The sequence below is a fragment of the Dermacentor silvarum genome, chromosome 6, assembly GCF_013339745.2.
Source record: "Dermacentor silvarum isolate Dsil-2018 chromosome 6, BIME_Dsil_1.4, whole genome shotgun sequence".
NCBI lineage: Eukaryota > Metazoa > Arthropoda > Arachnida > Ixodida > Ixodidae > Dermacentor > Dermacentor silvarum.
This window is the reverse complement of record NC_051159.1, coordinates 127,044,857-127,066,921: the sequence shown is the minus strand read 5'-3', so window position 1 is coordinate 127,066,921 and position 22,065 is coordinate 127,044,857. Positions and strand designations below refer to the sequence as shown.

Below are 22,065 nucleotides of genomic sequence, written 5' to 3'. Positions count from 1 at the left end.
GGCTTCTTTCACGCTCGGAAAAACACTTTTATGTAGCCCGTATTGAGCAACAGAAAGCTGTATCGGGAGTTTTTCATGTTGCTCTACAATTTTCTCATTGACACTTTGATAATTAGGACAGTACTTCTCGAGTTAGATAATTATTTACAATGAGCTAATTAAATCTCAGTAACGAAAAAATTACTGGCGATACTACACTGTACTGGAAACAATACGCACTAGGTTTGCTTCGCGTAACGCCATTCCTCTTTTTTTAAATCCTGCTGCATGATAGCTGGGACACCCTGTATAGTGATTTTTAAATTATAAGGTATCTTACGGTAAGGTGAAGAATGCTCTGTATTTCAATGTGCCGATTGCAGTAAAAAAAAAATTAGGGCTGCTGTTGTACAGTTCCTCCTCGCTTCTATACTAGCAAATGTAGCTTCAACGCCTGAAAATTCGACGTCCTGAAGACTTCAATACTTGTGCCCTGCTTCACTTCTGAGACGAAAAGGTGCTAAACAAGTTTAATTATTTTATTTATTACATACTGCTGACCCCCGGGTCCAAGCAGATGGGCAGTTTCAAAAATACAGACATTATACAAAAAGCAACAATTAAAACTGTGTCGAGGTTAGTGTATTAAGGTACAACACAAAAGAATACAAAAGAACACGGTACCTGTTTCTAGATTAGTCTGATAACAGCACTACAATAACAAAGGTGAAATCGTGCAACAGGGGCACCTTGACGTGGTAGCAGAGACTAAGAAAATGCCAGGGTTAATTCGTTCGAATCCTAAACTGTGCGTGGAAAAACAAGAATGCCTATATGTGTCAGTTCTAGCAAAATAGGGTGTTTTAACAGTTTGCCTGATGTTGACTCGTGGGTCTGGTTAGTATAGGGTGAAATATACGGTGATGGGTCTATGGCAAATTCGGGGTTAAGGATCACTAACAGTATGCTTAAGAAGTCAGGACACCAGGAACCTGTGCGGGCTAAGACGTGGGCATTAAACCAGAATTCGTCAAACGCGGGCCACGTATCGACACGTTCATTCGTCTAGCGCGGCGTTCAGGATGCGAAAATGCGACGTCAGTAGTCTTTAGTGATAACATGTCGAACGGAGCAGCATGAGCATACCCTCAGAACATTTTCTTAGCATGCTTTTTTCATCTAATATTCCTGGTCGCATGTAAAAGAAATGTGAGTGCATACCATCCATTATCCCATTATTTCCATTGTAACTTCATTATTTACAGTTAAATACATGAGCATGCAAGAACCTTGTCAAGCAAGGAGCCCGGATAAAATTAAATTTCAGAAACGCTAGCAGGAAAGCTCCTACGTAAACCACGTGCCAGTTTTTTGCTGCTAATTGGTCCTCAATTGCTGAACCAATTTCAATATCGCAACAACCGTAATATAGGTGGATCTGGAATATAAGTCGACTCCTAGCTTATTCAAGGGAAAAAAAAATCATCAATGCACTTACCTACCGACAGTGTTACAAACTTTTAGCGTCCTCCCCCCCCCCTCCTCTCTCTATCTCATCTTTCTATTCCCTCTTTCCCATCCCCCAGAGTATATATGGTAGCCAACCAGACGCATTTCTGGTTAACATCCCTGCCTTCTCTTTCTCTCCTCCTCCTTTAGCAATTAAGTCATTAAATTGTGACGAAGAATTCGCTCAACTGTCGGTAAACTTTGCTCTAAAGACACTGAGATTGTCGCTATAACTCTCAAGTAATGTTCATATAACGTAGGCGTCCTTGGAATGCTACAGTATAAACCAACATGCCGTAACACGTCTACCAAAACGTTTCACGCACGTCTACTGCCCGTGAAGGCGAGGAAATAAACAGCGAATTTACCAGCTAGATGTAGATGACGTTTACTTTAATATTGTATTTGAAAAAGAAAGCAGTTAATTATGACAGCTGAAAAACTGCGTTTACCTCCAGGTTTTAAGATTACGGGTCACCCGATTTCCTATCACAAAGAAGCACTTATCAACGTTATGCCTGCAATCTTTCTAGTTATTGGTGCTCGAGAAAGGAGAAATAAATTCTGCCAAACGATCTTCGTCATGTTGTTACACGGCAATGACAATGGCAGGGCCTTTCTACCTGTCAAATAATACGTTGCCACCCACTGATACGCCCGAAATCTCAGTGCAGAGTTGTCTGAAAGTTGAGAAAAACGGAGGCGGTGCGTTCAGATTCACGTGAATAATCCCAGCTGTCTCCACGTGTACGCATTTCTTCAGTTGATCTGCCCTCTCATTCCCCTGATGCGCTCTAAATATGACCATAAAATGTATTACAGTAAGTCTTGGCAATTTAACCTACTGCTATAGCTTGCGAAACATCCACCAATCGAACATAATGAAAATGCAGCACCAGCGGCGTTAAGACCCATTCTAATGGGTATAATAAAGAACGAAGGTATGTGCATTTTGTGAATACAGTGGGAAGCCTGTTTGCCACAGCGCCAATAAACCCAATGTATGGCCTCCATGAGTACAGACAACCGTTGCTTAATCATGCATGGTCACAGAGCCCACGCATCGTACAGCTAATATAGGCCGCTTTCTTGAAGCATTTGAATAATAAAGCGCGTTATAAAAAGTTATTTACGAAGCAAATCCAAGTCACTAAAATGTCGCCGACTGTTCTGCGAAGTATCTAAAAAAAAGTCGCCGGTAACTATAACAGAAAGGTTTGCCGCCAAACAGACCAAGAAGTCGCTAAATCTAGCGACAAAATCTCTAAAATGGCAACCCTGCCGACAGAACATACCTTATTCGATCAATACACTCATTCATCGACAGAGACAAAAATCGCACGTTAACTGTTAGGATTCTCGTCCGCGGACAGCCGCTAGTCATGTATGACGCCCCAGAGCACGCCGTCGGTGATGTCCAAGGAATTCGTTACGCAGGACTAAACATCCGGCAATGAGCGGCCCGCACTGAGCACCCCAAAGGTGCCCACTGACGATCACTACAGCCGACTGTAGGCGTCCTCGCGTGACTGCCGCTCATTCACTCGTTTTGATGGTCTAGCTCCCGTCGATAGCAGCTTCAGATTTTTCGCGCCGTATTCGCAGACTGCCGCCGACACCTCCCTTTCGATCCGCCGATTTTCCCAGACGGGTAGTCGTTCTCGGGCACGATGCTCGCAAATAAATTCCACTACGATGTCTTCAAGTTCAGTATGAATAGCGTAGCGATCGTGGAAAGAAGTTTTCGGTGAAAGTCAACAGATGCCGTTGGTGGCACCGTTTCACTTTTTGTTCGCGGCAACCGAACGGTGCAGTACCGCCATGCATGCTCCCGTTCGCTTCTGCGTATTCTATCACATCGTTTTCGAATGCAGCCCTAACGTCAAGCCGATACTGCTAATTTTGCATCATGAGACAGCAATATACACCGCTCGTTTGCATGTTCGCGCGTCCGCAACGGCAACAACAAAATGGCGTCACTTTCTCCGGTTACACTGTAGTCCGGTTTTATTTTCTCTTCTTCCACAGTGGCCAGACGACAAGTGAAATTGTGCCAGAGAGGACTATATAAGACCTTTTCCACTTACATTTTTTTTATATCGAGCCTATACTCCGGTTCTTACAGTGATAGCCGTAAAAGTATTGCAATATATAGTTCGAGTAGATCGCGAAATTGATATATACCAATCAAGCGTACTACGAGATATGTAACACTAGTATTTCTGCGCATGACAGAACGTACCAACGAACACATTTCTTTTTGGTCCCAGAAAAGACACCAGACTTCTATTTGCTGCAAGAATGTCCCTGGCCTGTTCGAGCCCTTCTTTATGTCACTAAAGTGGGTGCGTGCAACATTCCCTATTGAAAATTTTCAATTCTCTTCTAATTAAATGTCAATGACAAGATTTAGCCACTGAAGACTACATTTAGATTATGCCTCCCATCAATTTTACGAGCATGAAGAAAAAGAAATGAGTCACACTCACACCTGGCCTGTTACACTTAGTTTGTTGATTATTTGTTGCTGCAGAAAGGAAACACCTGCAACAAGATCGAAAGCTGGACTAGTTGGTGTATGACGGGTGTCTGTGTATCTTCTGTGTAATTGGGCCTTCGCGCTACAATATGTCGTTTAATTGGTGTATGTTCATATCTATCGTAATCGCACTGAAAGTTCACTAAGCGGTAATTCTGGCACATCGAAATGCTCACTACGTAAAAGAAACAGCGTTCGCTTCGTGTCATCTATTTTACTTCGTTTTTTATGCTTCGAGCTGAAACGCTCTTTGCAAACAAATTAACATTCACTCGAAAGTTAACCTTTTCATCTTGGCACAGTTTACTACTGGTAAACAGAATCGTTTGCCGCGAAGACAACGATCTTGTCATCTACTTTACATTTTGTTCCATGTTCTAACGCTGGTTAAGACCAATACAAGAGAATATAACTACATTTTGTTTTTTTCCTCAGGTTTATGTTTTGTTATTGTTTTTAGTAGATCAAGTCTCATAAGACAAAAGCAGCGTTAGTGACATCGGAGATTAATTACGAGTACATGAACATGTACGTAATATACATGACCAGGTAGGGAGTTTTAATCAAAGACTTCCAAACACAGTAGCTCGGTAAAAGCTGATAAGATGAAGGTTCATCTTTCAAACCGAACATAAAGTAATGTATCTTCTCGTAAGTGACATTTTATCCCAATGGTCTGATATCACGAATGCCCCAGAACAATGATTAATTACAGGCTATGTGCCAACACACTGAAAGGTTTGTGTGCCCAGCATATACAATCAAACAGGCATGCATTTCAGAAGACTATATATACTGTACGAGAGATAGAAAATATTGATTAAGTAAATCACGTTGCAAGATGTTCTCACAAAGCATTAGCTGTTTAACATTTAGTGCGATGAATTTTCAATAGCAAAATAAACTGAGACCGAAAAGTCATTATACGGTTGGCCAGGAACACAGCGGTAAAATGTAACAAGGCATAGCAAGAACGCTGATGATTATGAATAAGAGAATGTCGATGTGTGATCGGTTTTAAAATTCCCATGATTTTTTCCGGCGTCTACGTAATATGACATCATAGTTATATATATCAGAAGGAAATGTTGCACCGCAATCGCAATTACATACTAGTTTTTGACAAAACTTACCAGTATATACACCTCGCCCTCCCCATAAATACAAACTGTAAGCAATCGTACGAGACTTCGTGAAATAGAACTGGCAGCAGAGGCGGGCACATGTATCTGGCAGGCCTATTAAGATTATTAAGGGTGAGATATGAGCAACCACGTGACCTGAAGACACGCACAAAGCGCCAGTATTGCGCGAGTCAACATTGTAGAGATTATTAATATATCTGGCATATTTTACAGCAAGTTGTGAACATCGTATACGCACGATAAAATTTGACGAAATGTACTGTTTTGAGAATGATATCGGCATCAAGGATATTGACCTGCCTTACGAACAAAACCTGGCTGTCTTTATCTAGAAATATCTGGAGCACAACAGCTTCATTTCTGGAATATATATGGGTTTACTTGCCAACTTCATGCATTTTATAAAGCACACAAATGAAGCCTTGCAAAAGAAGCACCACTGCTTCTATGACCAGAGGAGAAACACCTATGCGTATATACGTGATGAATGACTTCAAAGATTATTAGAAGTCCCGGCGATTCTCTGCAAAGGTCTGAAAGCGCTATAAAGAAACCACGTTATTCATAAATAAACAGCTGCTAAAAGCAGTAAAAAAAAAAATAAACACTTAGGCAATTATTTGTCGATGTAACAGCGAAGCAAAAAAAAATAATTTTTGTTGAGAAGTACGAAACATTTCTAAAGTTACATGCATTTGCATTACACCGAAGCCAGCTAGCTGTGAGAAAAACAGCTACGGTAAAGCCACTGCCTAAGCCGTTATACAGCTCTATACGGTCACCCACCTAAGAACATGATGTCACGTTACTAACACTTTAATTACACAGCAATCGATAGTATCAAAGTGTCGATTTCAGACCAATACATTTTCTCGCTTTTCTTTTTCTCTCCAACCATATGTTCTTTAAACTCTGACAGTTTCTGCATATGCATGTCTTAGCGCACACCTATACTCGTATCTCTACAACACAGCCGTCACTGCACCGGTAGTTTGGCTCTTTGAGTTAGATTAACTTTATGATATATTTTACTATAATGCGAGCCTCTCTGCGCCACGATATATGTATAGTTCCACACGGCAGCAGGCGTATGAAATGAGCGAGCGCAGACAATCATCATGACTATTTATAAATAGTCGCTGCTAGTCCTAAAAACAATTGTATCCGCTCGGCCGTGCACATGGTTTCAGTAATTGTGGCACCTAAAGGTCACCAGGGCAAAAGCCAATAAGGGTGCCTTATGTGCACATGCGAAACAAATGAAAGAACCCCAGACGTTAGAACTACGCAGTTACAAAAAGCATCAACTGATATTGAATTACGAACGCAGCAATGATGTCTAGGAGCTCATATCCCCGGGAAAAAAAAATTGTATTACATTTCAAGCGAAGCTTGTATTTTGAGACATTTTGCAATATGTGACATCCTAAATCATTAATCATGTAATATGCAATACTGCATGATGCAATATAAAATATGGGATTACAATATGAGACATTGAAATACGCCATCTAAAACGATGGTGAATTATGTTACAACTTAGCTTGCAGTATCTTATCAGAGCGCCGTGCGTATTTTGATATTCTGTCGCCATTAAGAAATCGCTCCCGAGAAAAGATGTTGCGAACGGCAAGGACTCACCGCGATAACAGCAACAGCGTAGAAAAATGCAGTTGCCAACCAAATAAACGTATGTACCTAAAAAACAGGGACTCAGTTTACGGAGAACGCGAAAAGAGTATTTATTCATGCATTAGTAGCACATATGTAAGAAAAGTATGCAGCCTTATGTTGAACCGCTGTGGAGTCTGATATCTTCCTGAAGTTGAACGAATTTGCCATGTTTATCACTGCCTCGATGATTTCTTGCTTGTGAATGAATTTCCACAGACATTCGTGGCTGCATGCCACAAGAAAACAACACGGAACGATTGCTAAACCCACAAGGTGACCTTTACAGTGATGTTATCCTGCTTTAGGACTAATGTGTCACGTACAGAGTGTTCTGTTGCTGCCGGTATATGTAGAGTCAAGTTCTCGAAACAAAAGTGGTTGCCCGTTAGCCACAGTGGAGGCATCAATATGTGTTACGCAGCTAAAAGAAAAAGAAATTACAAAAATTTGTCGAGCACTTTTTCGCTTTGGAATTTGAAGCTACAATACTGCGACTGTTGCGACTGAATTGTCAATTCCGATAGTTACATCAGTTACTGTACTAATATAGCTCACCTTTGCATACCAGACTATTGATCGTGGCCACTGAGCTTTTCAACATGCGACCAGCGGTGAAGCTCGTTCACATCGGTATGTCGGCATGTTCTGCGCACTAAAGCAACCGCGCAAAAAGTTCGTTGCATTGCATCGAGCAATTTCGAACTGAATATATGTTACCTTGTTAGCACATGCCGCTGAGAAAAAGCAGAACCACCGAGTGGCAGCAAAGTCCTTTCGTGGATAGGAGACGAGATAGCACTTTAACTCGGGAATACTTTTTACACAACAGCAAAAACACTGATTGACACTAGGAAGTCGTCTGTGATGGCTAAAAAGAAAAGAGGCCATCAGGTACAAATTCACGTGTTTCCTCCCTTTCCTTGACTCGAATTAACAGGGTGCCGCGAATGCTACCGCCATCTGCCGACAGCTAGTCCAGTGCTGGTTTGGCGCCAAAGCAAAAGAACTTTTCGCGCGCTTTTGTGAGCTTTTCTTTTTCCCCTATTCGTCACCGCTCATGCTTAGCCCTCGAAGGCGAACACTCAATTCAGCATTACCTCATGGCGTTAGATTTTTATTCCATTAATTTCATCTGGAGATATCTGCTACCAAAAGTGATCAAGAAAAACTCGAGATATCGATCGTTGGCCAATAACTTTTCGACGAAGCACTAGCCGAAAAAAATGGGAAAATTTGAGAATGCTCATTATGTGCTATAGACTGCAAGAACCAAGCGTAGCAGTTATACAAGCGCACAAAACGAACGAGAAAAGGCGGGAAAACGCCTTCCGAAAAGATGCCTCGCGCGAGTGGTTCTCGTCACTGTGGAGAGATGGCAGCAGTGCGCCGGGCTCCTGACTTGGCATGCGACGCGTTCTGCGAGATTTGAAAATTCGAACCGTTTCGCGCTGTTTTCTTCGATCGCATTCAATGTTATGTTATGAGGTATCCAAGAGAGATGAAAACCAACGATGCTATACGCTGCAACTTGTATACGATGTAACCTATACTTTATAGTTAACGCACGAAGATAACAATTCATTCCTATTTCTTCCATTTTAACTGTCTCGTATTCTTGCTCTCTAAATAAATAACATCGGTATTCCTTAAATTTTGCTAGAAATATTTCATTACTTTTCTTCTTGGTCCGGGCGTTATCAAAATATGCCAGTGTTAAAATGGCTTATATGTTAGCGTTGTTGAAGCATTGCACGCTCAAAATCGTCTTATTAATGAAAAGCTCCCCCAAATCACACCGTCTACGGAAGTGCATAGGGCGCCTTAAATTTTCCTTCTCTGAGTGAGGCAGGCCTCTCTCGTCGAACAACATTACCAGGTTAGCTGTTCTAGTAACTTTACTTATCAATCTGTTCCTCGTTCTCCATACAATTGTTCGAAGGCGCACCACCTTTAATCGTAGGCTGGTTATCAGGTAATCCTGGCCAGTCAGTGCAAGTTGACAAATAAATTATTTGATGCTCTGAAAGTGCAGAACAAAGGGAGTGAGAAAAAAATACTGCACATTAGGCAGCTTGATAAAGCTCACACCCGGCCCCCGATAACAAATGCTGCAAGGAAAAGCGCTTAAGTTATTGAAGAGTGCAGCAAAAGTCGATGTGACAAGAACTTTCCAATACACGGGAAGAAATTCAGTCCGGTTATCGCCGTGTTCAAGCAGGCGAGAGGCTGGTGCGTGGGAAACGCAGAGGTGAAGTGAGCCCAGCCGACCACCTTAACCTACGGCATTATCCACCTTAATCACCGCAGCCCTCTACATCCGATTGCCTTGGAATAATATAAGTAATTTTACGAGACATCCATATAATCTGGTGTGGCGTGCTACGCATGTGGCCAGGTCAGACAGCTTCATTATTCACTTAAGAATCTATTGATCATACCTGTAAACATTTACGAGTTCATCGCAAAATGTCCGATTTCGAGAGCTTGTTTACGATGGTCGTATTGACCCCAATAATTTAACAATATTCCATTGGCGTTCAATTTACCTCCCGGACAAGGCCCTAAATTGGCTCCTCGACTACATGAATAACTGCTGGGAAGAAGGTAAGCTCCCGGCAGAATGGAAGCACGCAGAAGTCATTATGATTCCAAAACCCAACAAGCCACTACAAATCAGCAACCTACGGCCCATCTCCCTGACTTCCTGCGCTGGAAAGCTTCTCGAACACATGGTTCACGATCGCCTCACCACATACCTCGAAGACTCAGGACTCATGCCTGACACAATGTTTGGCTTCCGACAGCTCCTCTCAGCCCAAGATATACTTTTACAGCTCAAGGAAGACCTCTTGGACTACCTAGAACGCCACAAAAAGTTCTCTATTTTAGCAATAGATGTAAAAGGAGCCTTCGATATTGTGAAGCATGATGCAATCCTCCAGAATCTCCAAGACACAAACTGCGGAATCCGGACCTACCATTACGTACAGGACTTTCTCAAGGATCGCACGGCTACGGTGGGCATCGGCAACATCCGAAGCGACAAATTCGAAATGCCCAACAAAGGCACTCCACAAGGGTCAGTCATTTCACCTTTGCTGTTCAACCTCGCTATGATTAAGCTCCCGCAACAACTCGATGACATCGAAGGTTTAAGCCATGCAATATACGCCGACGATATAACGTTATGGACAAAAGCGTCGACAACCGGCCGACAGCAAACTACCCTGCAAGAGGCAATCGATCTAATAGAACAGTACCTATCAAGATGCGGTCTCCAGTGCGCCCCCGAAAAATCAGAGCTACTTATACTCAAGGCAAGGACCCGGGGAAGACCACCAGCCTACGTCGACCCAGATCCCAACGTCACACTCAATGGAATCGATATACCTCAAGTTGACTCCCTCCGCGTCCTTGGCCTCACCCTACATAAAGATGGTTCTGGTGCAGCTACACTTCCGAAGCTTCAGAAGACCCTAACACAAGTAACTCATCTCATTAGACGTATAACCACTCAAAGAAGAGGACTTAAAGAGCAAGAAACCGTCCAAATTATCCAAGCACTCCTTATAAGCCGGATAACATATGGCACCCCGTATCTACTCCTCAAGAAAGCTGAAATTGAAAAACTCAACATCGTCATCAGAAAGGCAATCAAGAGCGCACTAGGACTTCCCAGTACGACCTCAACCACGACACTACTCAAACTTGGCCTCCATAACACCTGGGAAGAAATGAGTGAAGCGCACAGGGCCAGCCAGCTGGAACGCCTTAAGCTGACTCAAACAGGAAGAGCAGTACTTCGCAAACTCGCATACAGCGAAAACTTTATAGCGGACTCAGACGTGAAAGCCCGATTGCCACCACTTCTCCGTGACTCTATTTCAGTCGCTCCAATACCTCGAAACATGCATGCAACACACCACAAAGACAGAAGACAAGCAAGAGTTCGAGCGCTAAGCAAGAAATACTCAAGGAACCCCAACACGAGATATACAGATGCGGCAAAATACCCAGGTAGAAGAGCCTACGCAATTACCGTGACCAACAACAAAGGGAATGAGCTAGTCGCTGCCACCATACCGGCCAGAAATCCAGAAACGGCGGAGGAAGTGGCCATCATCCTCGGCATCGCCACATGCAAGGACACCGCAGTCATCTTGAGCGACTCGCAAACGGCATGTAGAAACTTACAAAAAGGCCGAATCTCTGCCGCAGCCGTGAAAATTCTAAAAGAGCTATCAAGACGCCAAGAACTACCCGAAACCTACGTCGTATGGACCCCAGGCCACGAACACCTGGCAGGAAACGAAGCAGCACATGCTGTCTCCCGAGAACATACCAGCCGGGATTTCCTGCCGCACGGGATCCGGAAATCGACGAGGGTGGAGGACATTCCCATCAACTACGCCGTAATACTGCAACATTACCGACTCGAAAGAAGAGAATATCCTTTACCACATCCAAAATTAAGCAAGGAAGAAGCCACCGCCCTCCGCAGACTACAAACAAATACATATGTCCATGGAATTATCATGCACCGGATGCATCCCACTAAATTCTCATACCTATGCAGATATTGTGATGTACCAGACACCCTACAACACATGGTGTTGGTGTGCCCACACCGCGAGAAAAACAGTCAAGACGATGCCTCAGAAACGATACAAGCCACCGAAGAAACGTGGGAGGCAATGTTAACGGCACAGAGCCTGGAGGATCAGCGAAGTCTGGTGGACCGGGCCCGGGCTGCGGCATTAGCCAACGGCTTTCTGGACTGAGAGAGCCGCCCACCTAGGGCGAAGAAAGAACACTTTCTCGCTGTTTCTAGCAATAAACGTTCATTCCTCCTCCTCCTCCATTGGCGTTCAATTTAGGGTAAAACTGATTTACATCCACGGCAACATTGATTTTATAGAATACAGACAGTCCCCGACAGGCCTGTAGGGCTAAATTTCCGGGCTTGCTCGATTATTCTGGCCTAACCATAGCAGCTCCACCTGTTAATAGAAGCAATGTATATAACGGCGACTGAAATTCCTTGCATCGTTGCGTGAATCTGTCACGAATGAACTATATGAACTTTTCCGTTTGTCCATGGCGCAAATCATTCTAGCTGTGATAGAACACCTGTTCATAACGTCCGCACAGAACAAGGTCTGCGAATTTTTCAATAAACAGTCAACTTTTTAAGCATCATATAAAATTCTTTTGAATGATTTTCACCAAATGTTTGCCTCTTTTGCGATAAATGAAAATTTTAAATGCGAAGCATTTCTTGGCGAACATTTGCCACTTTTACAATATCTATCTAGCCGCCTACGTACTGGTGCTCTCATGGTCGTTCTGTTAACTTGTTATGTACCAAAATTGGCATAGTATTACAAGAGTGTATGACGAACATAAATTATAAGTCCTGACATGAATGTTATGACATGCGTGTAATGTAGGTCATGAAACAGCCGCCTACGTCTTGGTGCTTTTATGGTCGTTTCGTTAAGTTCGTAGGTACCAAAATTGGCATAGTATGACACGAGTGTATGAAGAACATAAATGATAGGTCATATCATGACATGCGTGTCATGTAGGTCATGAAACAGCCGCCCAAAATGACAATGACCCAGCAAAAAAAGATGAACACTCAGAAACCACTAGAATGGGTTCCGACGTAGGTGCTAAGTGAAGGAAACACTAAAGAACTATGGTCGAAGTCATAGTCATGAGCATGACTAAGGCTTTCGCCTTAAGGTCTCCTAGGCGTAGCTAAAAGAACTCCTGAGGACTCATGACATGCGTCTCATGTTGGTCATGAAACAGCCGCCTATGTCTTGGTGCTCTCATGGTCGATGCATTATAACTTGGTAGGCGCTCCGCGCACACTGCTTCTCATAATATCGATTACCACAGGGCGTGGGATCTGCCGGCTTTTTCGTCAAAACTCCTTATATAAAGAGAGTGCAAATGCAGAAAGATCGACCAGACGTAAGTTTTCGGTTTGCTACCCTGCACATGAATCGGGGAAAAACAAGTTAGAAACATAGGAGCAACCTGAGAATAAAAATAAGATTGTGTTGGCGGTCACAGAGTCTGATGAATCGCAAAAAAAGCACAATGCTTTCACAGGTATTCCGATGCGATGGTGAGTCACGTCTATGTTGTAGAAGTATCTTTTCCGACAAAGGATCGATGGTTGGAACTTGTTGAGCACACCGACGAGTGAGCATCTGTGTCCCCACATTAATGCGGGCACTGGCACAGAATATGGCTGATAGCTCTCCATTGATCGCAGTGGTCAAAGGCAGCTGTATCGGCCATCCCTATGCTCAAAGCGTAGGCATTGGTGAACGCCACGCCAAACGTCTACACAATTTTGGCGCACCTCTTCGGGGCAGGCCTTATGGTAAATGATGGCTTAATATAGCCCACAGGGAGCGAAATCGGGCATGTTATGAATGCGGCCCATTCCAGTCGGATAGTGAGCATTGCCAGGCAAATATACGAAGTTATATTGCAGCGTCCGTCCTTGAAAGCGAAATTGATAAGTACTTGTTTTCTCCGTGGACTAACCGAGCAACTTCCCCACTGACTTCAAAAAATGAAAAATTGAGAATTAAGCAAGAAAAAGATCAACTGAAAAAATGACCCCGCGTTCCTTCACGCCTCGGTGATGTATCGTTTCAAGTATAAAAGTGTGCAATGCCACCTTCGAGTCGAGTACGCCTTCAACAATGACTTAGTTGTAACGGTGATTACGTTTTACCCATGAGGAAATCTCTGAAATGTGACTTTGCGGTACAGAAGTGAACATGCGCTTTAAAAGCCACCGAAATACTGACACAATAGCTAAGTCTGGTTCTTCTTGCCCACTCTGACACCTGCTACAGCCACGCGATGCCTTCGCCTTGGCTACATTACCTCGGGTTGGGTACATAACATCAGGAGTGCAAGCGTGCAAGCTTCAGGAAGTAGCCTACCATCTTTGGCTTGCTCCTTATTTTATTAGCTTGTGTGCGCTGTGAACGCTTTCGAAGTGAACGATGTTGAAACGCACCACCTAACGTCTCGATTTATGGCCACGAAAGACCCCTCTAAAGAATACCTGGCCGTGTTCTGCATCAAACCGCTGATGAGCTGGCTGTTGGAGAGGTGGTGTTCAACAGAAAGTTTTTTTTTGCACCTTTAAGTTATGAAATATTGCACACGATATTATTCAAGTATATAGGATTTCTACTAATATACAATGAAGCGTGATTGCAGTGAATTTCGGCGAAATCAGTAATTGATATGAAGGGTAGAAACAATCGCATACGCGGCAAACACATTTCGTTGGTATAGTTGGTGGGACGTTGCAAATGCACACTGCGCCAGCATACAAAGACGGAGGCGAAACGAGAAGAAAACGTATCGTAGACATATAATAATGTACGTATAATATACGTAAAGTAATAGTATAGTAGACGTACAGTAGTAAACGTATAACGTAGTAAACGCATAGTAAACGTATACTATATAAACGCAGTAAACGTATCGTTGTTAGTCAGCACCACGACCTGTCTCATTGCCACTTCTGTCCTTGCCTGTTGGCGCTCGCATGAACTTGCAATCGCATACGTATTTTCCACTGGCCGCCCACAGCAAGTGCTACGAACACCTATCGAATTGTCACTGACACCGTACGTCACACGTATATAGCTCTCGAATGCGGCAGTCAAGTTCAGTAGTGAGATTACGACGTGGCCTGCAACATACATCCAAAACTGAAATTCCTTCGTTGTCCAGCGTGGTATCCGCACGTTTGAGCTCCACAGGCGTTTGAGCGAGGCGTTTTCCGGCGAAAATGTGTCCAAATTAATTGGTCGTGTGCTCTATACTTGCAAATGGACGCTAAACAAGAACAGCGTTCTTCGGAAACCCAAATGAAAGCTTCGCTTCAACCCATTCCCACAGCGCGTGGGATCCTCACATTTCTTTTCTAAGGTGTGGGCCATCTTTCAAACGAAATTAAGACGAGATTTCGCAATAAATTGTGTGGATATTTTGTTCCTAATGTCCATGCATAATAACCCGCTAATTAATTATGCTTTCCGACACAACTCATGCGGCCCCCGTTTTGTTCTCCCCCGAACAGTGGACTTTGCCGCATGACTGTAATGCGACGCAGGCAGCACGCAGCAGGAGAATTCTATCGGTGAACAACGCCAGAAAAGTTGGGCGGTGGCTCTCACTTGACTTAGCAAAAGTGGCAAAAAGAAAAAAAAAGATTTCTTCTTTTGACTGTTGCAAAGTGCACGCTTGTTGAACCTGCCAATATGAACCAACACGTTCGATCATCGAGTGTGCAATTTCTCCGCAATTTCAATGGGAATCTCCATGTAGATGAAATTCATTAAGTTTGTGCAGTATTATTCATTTATTAAACAGACATCCTTACGAGACAAAATTATGTTTTATAATTAGCGCCTTAGCCACATACAGGGTGTCCGAGTTAACGTAAGATGTTTAAAAAAATCTACGATTATGATACCTACGTTGTTCGAGCATCAGTGCTCCTCCGTCCCCACAATAATTATTGCGCGCTAATTACGGGTAATTAGACAAGCTTAATCAAACGTACTTATTTTTAAGCTAAATTTGTCACTTCCGATCACTGGCAAATCCAGAAAAGGGGGGGGGGGGCTGCGAATTAATCTACGAATTAACTTCATCTATACGAACTGGGGTCCTGGCAGTCGCAACGCAAGTTACCTTGGTAGGAATCCTCACTGGTTTTGAAATACCCGTTCCCCATATGATTGACGAAGTTTATTGCTATCCCAGTTAAATTTGACCTCGTTACAGTGCTGAAAACTCGGCGAGGTGGTTACTGTCATTATGAAACATATTCAGAGCACTAAGAAAAACGGCACGGCTGAGTTGAGCTCTTTATAATGTATTTTAGGATTTGGCCGCCAATGTCAGCTTTTAGTGCATGTAATCATTTGTGTAGTGAAGTCAGTTGATGACCTGCGAGCAAGTTCTTTATGCGTCACATAATGACTTCATCCCAATTTAGCTGTGTAATGCGGTGAAGAGAAGTGAGAATTTGCGCAAGTACTAAGTGTAATTAACGTGTCATCATTTAGAGTACTTTGGAGGCGCCTCCAGGACACCAAAGTGGAAACGGGAATACGAGAGCTTGAACCTGGACTGGTCCGTGTGTTGTGGGCTCACCGAAGCCTCCGCGTACCCAACTATGGGGACCCCAACTCACGTACGGAGCTCCCTACATGATTCGAGCTTTGATTCACCCACTACCCCTTGGGTGTCCTGGAGATCACGCGCCTCCCGCTTTATTATAACCTCAGGTGCCCTCTTGAGGTCTCCGTTTGCCGGTATGATTTTTATTTTCGCATGCTAAATGATCTCACCGCAGTACGCATCTGTACTGCGGCGAAGCTTACTACAGCGCATCCGTCATAATGTAACGCATGTGAGACCCTTGCCGTTCATCGCAAGTCCTCTGCATATCGTATAAACTTGTGTTCCGTCTTTGTTAGTGCGGTAAGTATGCTTCATAAACTTGCCCTCCCCTGTTGTGGAACAACAGTGCATCAACACTTCGGTGGAACAACAGTGCATTCCGCCGCAAGTTTGAGCGCGCTTACTTCAAAACAAGCGCTAGTTTCAAATTTCGTTTGAAGTGGACGTGCCTTGCGAAATCAATAAATCGAGGGAGTAAAGTTGTAAAGCCCAGGAACACGACCCGGGTAGAAGCGGCACACAGCGCTTTGTTGTTGGGAAAAAAAAAATTCTAGCTCTGATGCACCGGAAATTACGAATGTGTAGGCTTGCATGTGTTGCGCGCGTTCATCGAATAAATTTGTTTTAAGTTAGCGATGCGTGTCTGCTCCCGTCCGTCTTGCGCGCTTGCGCTGTATCTCTAAATAAGCGATTCATCAATTGCAACATGTGCCTTCAAGTGATTAGAAAGATTTTTTTTAAGTTTCCTAATAAGATAAGTATTTACATTTGCTTTCTCATAGAATTTTTGTCGGCCTCCCGAAATCTACCTACCGCAGTAAAATTTTGCTTTCAGCAACCAACGACATTGAAAAATGTCGTACAGATAGACACCTAGTAAACGGGCTGCGCGCATACCCGTTTAATACGTAAAACATGCCGGCGCGTGCTCTCGCCTACAGTGACGTCACCACGGTGCATTCCACTCCTAATCTGTTCACGACAAAATGTAACCAAGGAGTGAAAAGAAGAGAAGGGCGAAGAAGTAGGACTGCGGCGGGCCCTCCCCTAATTAGTCCACCTAAGCTGTTTACGCTTCTCGGGTTCTGAATGACGGAGAACTAGCGAAGCTCGACGGGGGCAGCTGCCCTGCCAGGGCCAATTAAGCGCGCGAAAGTCCGCGCACGGAGCTCACAATGGGAGCGAGAATGGGACAAGTGAGCGTGTCGAGTGTCACGCCTCTGCCTCACCAGGCCGTGACGCGGTCAAGGTCAAACGGATGCGCCTGCGTGGCATGGGGTCACTCGCATTCGCGCGCACCCCCCGCCGCGGACAGCGGACTTTCAGTATACAGGGTGTCCCAACTATCGTGCCCCAAGATTTAAAAATATGTAAATGCCACTTAGCTGGACAGAACCAAAGTATAATATTTGCCGTCGCTTCGAGATGCTCAGATTAGCTTTTTTGCATTCCGCCTAATTGCGTAATTAGTTTTAATTAATAAGTGAACGTCTCGAATATTACAATTAGATTAAAAGTGTAAATGAAAAAATTCAGAGCCCTTCCCCTGTCGAGAAAATGGGGGCAAGCGAAGCTTGTAGCAAGACTACACTGTCGCAGGCGTTCCGCTACGTTTGCCCCCAAACTCAGGGTCGGCGGCTCTTCGCTGACGTTTGACCTCAACATCGGGCTCCCGCAACTCGGGGTCCGCGGCTCTTCGCTGACGTTTCGCCCGGGCTTCGGAAGCCCTCGCGTTAGAATCAGACGACAAACTTCGCTTGCCCCCATTTTCTCGATAGGGAAAATGCTGGTGATTTTGTCTCTTTGGGTCCCACCTGTGACAAGGATAGTTCGAGGGCGTTTTACAGGTCCCCGAGCCCACAGGGGTATGTGCCATTGAGTTTGGGCCCTTTCTGCACTATCACCAGGATCAGCCCACATGACAGTGAGTGAGTGAGTGAAATAACTTTTATTACAGGTCCGGCGAGGACGCGAACTCGTCGCGCACCCTAGACCCACATGACAGTGGTATGTGCCATTGAGCTTGGACCCTTTCTGCACTATCACCAGGATCGGCCCACTTTTCAGCGTGACACCACCACCGCCGACACTTGGGAGCCTGTAAAGCTTCGCTTAAAAATTGTAGAGCAACACGAAAAACTCTCGATACAACTTTCTGATGCTCAAGGCATGCTACGTAAAAGTGTTTTTCCGAGCGTGAAAGAAGCCCGCGAATACACGCAAAATTGTCGCACGACTGGCCGCTGAGTAGCGCTTGCGCTTCCTTGTGGTCTAAACAATTCTAGCGCTCCCGCGTTTCTTGCGTTTTGCTTAATTCTGTTTCCGTTTTCAATATCTATCTTTCTGTTTCCCTTTCCACCATGTAGTGTAGGGGAGCAAACCTGAGATTCTTCTTGCGGTTGGCAGCTCGCCGTTCAACCCCCCCTGCGTCGTATAGTAGGTCGACGTAAAATAACGCTTCACCATACCGCGAGATAAAGATGTTATGTCTCGCCCCTGCTGCTGGAATGACTATGCGCCCAATCGCGAGTTGCGTAGACCGCCAATCGCAAAATCTTTTCGTGGAAAGAGGTAAGCGCGACAGCGGCTCCCTTCTACGCCAGACTTTTACGCCACAGATGAGTTGGACGGAGAGCCTAGCTTCACGGTGCCGCGTGCGTGATCATGTAAATTTAACCATTAATTTGGCGCTAGCTATCCGGGCCTACGTGGCCATTTTGAAATGCGGAAACACGGAACTAGACTATTAAGGTGATTACCCCCTACTTTACAATATAAGCGTGTGCCGTGAAGCGTGCAAATAAGTAAAATAGGAAGTAAACACTCGTGTTTTTCCCTAGCTATTTCCATGCGTTGTACGAAGTTCGTGGAAGGTTTTTCCTCTGTCCTCGGCGAAGTAAACGCGACACCGTGCTCATATTTAGTTTAAAGTAGGGTTATGTTATGGGTAATGTGTAGGTGAAGCTCTAAGTGCGCGTACTAATTACGGCCTGAGCAGTAAATTACGTACACAAGCGATTCGGAGCGTTACGAGAGTCGTGCATAAACTTCGTATTAACGGTAGCACAAATTTGGAACAGGAGTACACGATAAGCATTGAAATTAGCGAAAGTCTCTAACTTTAACAAAATATCAAAAATTTTGTTCTATATTATACTAGGGCGAAACACCGCTAGGACATCAAAACAAAAACGGCAGCGTCCATCGGAAAAGTGGGTTGAAGCAAGAGCGTGCGCTTTCCGGATTTCAAGGGACACAAATCACACAATGCCAACTAGATTCATGCCGAGTTTGTATTATGTGATGGTGTACGGTGGCAGTTAGGGTTTTAGACTATGTGGTTTAATATCAAGCATTTAGAATTCTTAATGCAACGACTCGAAAGAAACGGCTTTGCTGGAAATTGGGTTGTGATGATCGCACAAGTCTGCTGTCTTCTTTTTTTTTTTCTTCTTCTTTTTTCGAGTAGCATTGGTAAGGGCACCACGAAGCCTGGATAATTAAGAAATCACATGATTCAAAAACTAGCAGTCGTTAACGGCTAAAAGTAGATGAAAACAGTAAGCAAGGGAAATCAACACGAGTCACGATCACGCATCCGCAATGTCCACTCTCTCTGTCTGAAAAATTACGAAAGGCGTTTATCATAAAGCGCAGAAGCGCCAAAAAATTAAAAATAAACTAGAAAAAACAGCGATCATACTCGACAGGAATAGCACGTGGTTTTGAATTTCGCACCCATATTGAACCAGGAGGGGGCCGCACGGGTCATTGCCTTCGAATCTATAATATCGCGGGATTACGCATGTCTTCGAAAACCACTATTCCCACACAGCTTCTTCAAAGGAGCGCTGGCGTGACGCCGGTTCCGCTTCCGAATAAGGGCCCAAGCTTCTTCCTTTAAGCAGGCACCTCAATCTAGCGAGTCGTATGTTATTCTTTCAATTCGCGTTCCAAGTCGAGTCGACACAGCGATGCGTGACGGTTGCGCCACGGCCATGACCAGCCGTCGTGCCGCACCGCGCAGCTTACGCATAGAAAGAAAACCAAAGACGTGTTCGTCGTGTGAAGAACAGCGATGCCAGAAGCAAAAGCCACGGTAGAACAGTGGCGTTCGAAGCAAATCAGGCGGAAAGAGATTCCGCTCTAGAACGTAAAACGCCGCTCGCATTTCAAAAGGAACACGGAGCAGCGCGAAGGCCTCGGCGAAGCCGCTGGCTGCGCTCGAATTCAAGTTCGCGTAGCGCCTCGTTACGTATGCACCCCTCCCTGGGCGACCAGGCCGCGGCCCGTCCACGCCGAACACGTTGCAGTCGGTCTAAGACTCCAGTTTTCACGTGTGTGTGTGTGTGTGTGTGTGTGTGTGTGTGTGTGTGTGTGTGTGTGTGTGTGTGTGTGTGTGTGTGTGTGTGTGTGTGTGTGTGTGTGTGTGTGTGTGTGTGTGTGTGTGTGTGTGTGTGTGTGTGTGTGTGTGTGTGTGTGTGTGTGTGTGTGTGTGTGTGCTTGCGCGTATGTGTATGTGCCTGTGCTTGTGCGTGCGTGTGTGTGTGTGCACGCACGCGCGCACTTTACTTTCTTATTTTCGCATATTCAATTCGATCTGTTCACAGCATAATCAAATATTGTTGAAAAGCCGCTCAACGAACGCTTGAAAACCACATCCAATATTATCGAATAAATCAACATGTACGTTATGTAGCAGAGCTAAATTGAGCGGCAACCTTACCTTGAACATCTTACCAAATTCTATGCTTCTTCTTACTCGACATTATTTGAGCATAAAATTTATTTGCCTGAATTCATTTTCAAAGACAATTCTGCGATAGCCTGCCCGCGCCATTTGCGCTGCACTTACAACACGCTACGTAATTATACTCTCCCACTCCGGTCACTTCAGAACACTTACAGACGTACCATCGCCTAGAATTTCTATAATACTGCGTATCGCACTAAGAAATGTACACCCAAAGCCGTAACCCGCCTTTGCCACCGAATTTCTACAGCCCACCCAAAAACACTTGCGTCGCCCTGAAAAGCATCTCGTCATGCGTCTCGTCGGCTCACCGGTCCAAATTAGCCTTCTGGGCCGGTATTTTGTAGCGATGCGTTATGCTGTATTCTATACTAGTCTTATCATCCACCGCTCACGGCCGGCTGATCCCGTTGATAACTGTAAGCGGGCCGTCGCTCTGACCACTGACCAACCGCGAAAAGCGCGAAAAGCGCGAAAAGGCATTAGCATCGGAAAGGCATCGCTACAATATACCGGCCCTGTTTGTCATCCCCAGTGTGTGTGATCTGCTAGTCCAAACACTTTCCAACTGAGCGTTTGCCTGAGCAAACGTTCAGTCGGGCAATGCTTTCACTGGGCTCTGCTAACACTACTGAATTCTGACTATATATGCTGGACTTTGGTGGCAAGCTAGAGTTAGACACACTGGAATAAGTATTATGGCGCAAAAAAGCAAGCAGAGAACTTCCTGCAGATGTGTCTTGTTTCGTAATCGTATTTTTTTGTGGCGCGACAAAAGTTCTACCTGTACTGTTAGTCCAGCCGCTGTTTCACATAGTCTCATGTGACTGTGCCGTTTCACACGCTTCGCTTCAGCAACCTTCCTGCCTTTGTTCTTTGTTTTTGCACGGTACGCCGTAAAAGCGGTCAGTGTTGTCTTTAACCGCAACAGCAGTTAAAATTTAGATGCTCCGTTTCTCGCGTACGTCCTTTCAGTTACGCCTACGACAACGGCTGTCTTTGCGAAGTCGTCACCGGCAACCAGTTCACCCTCAGCTTTAACACCACCTTATAGCGAAAGAAAACAATACTTTGCCCGTCACTGCCACTGGCGATCGAAACACACGTCCCTGCGGCAATATGCAGTTCGGAGTGCCAACTACTGCGCGGCCACACCACTTAGGCGCTTGGTAATTTATGCAGAGTCTCGCGCGCCGAGCAGACTGAGAGTGGTGGCTTGTGTGTAT

The 22,065-nt window shown here is 44.7% G+C and overlaps 1 protein-coding gene across 2 annotated transcripts in view; it reads right to left on the bottom strand.

The window, feature by feature from the left end:
• The window catches only part of LOC125946399 (uncharacterized), a 176,959-nt gene extending 169,205 nt beyond the window's left edge, over nucleotides 1–7,754 (bottom strand). Inside the window, exon 1 of one of the 2 annotated variants that reach the window (XR_007467555.1) lies at nucleotides 7,564–7,751. The gene's annotated coding sequence lies outside the window, so the exon portion shown is untranslated. Of the gene's footprint in view, nucleotides 1–7,563 lie in introns of both variants that reach the window. The other variant, XM_049669461.1, reaches the window with a different exon arrangement.
• Between the last annotated feature and the right edge of the window lie 14,311 nt (nucleotides 7,755–22,065).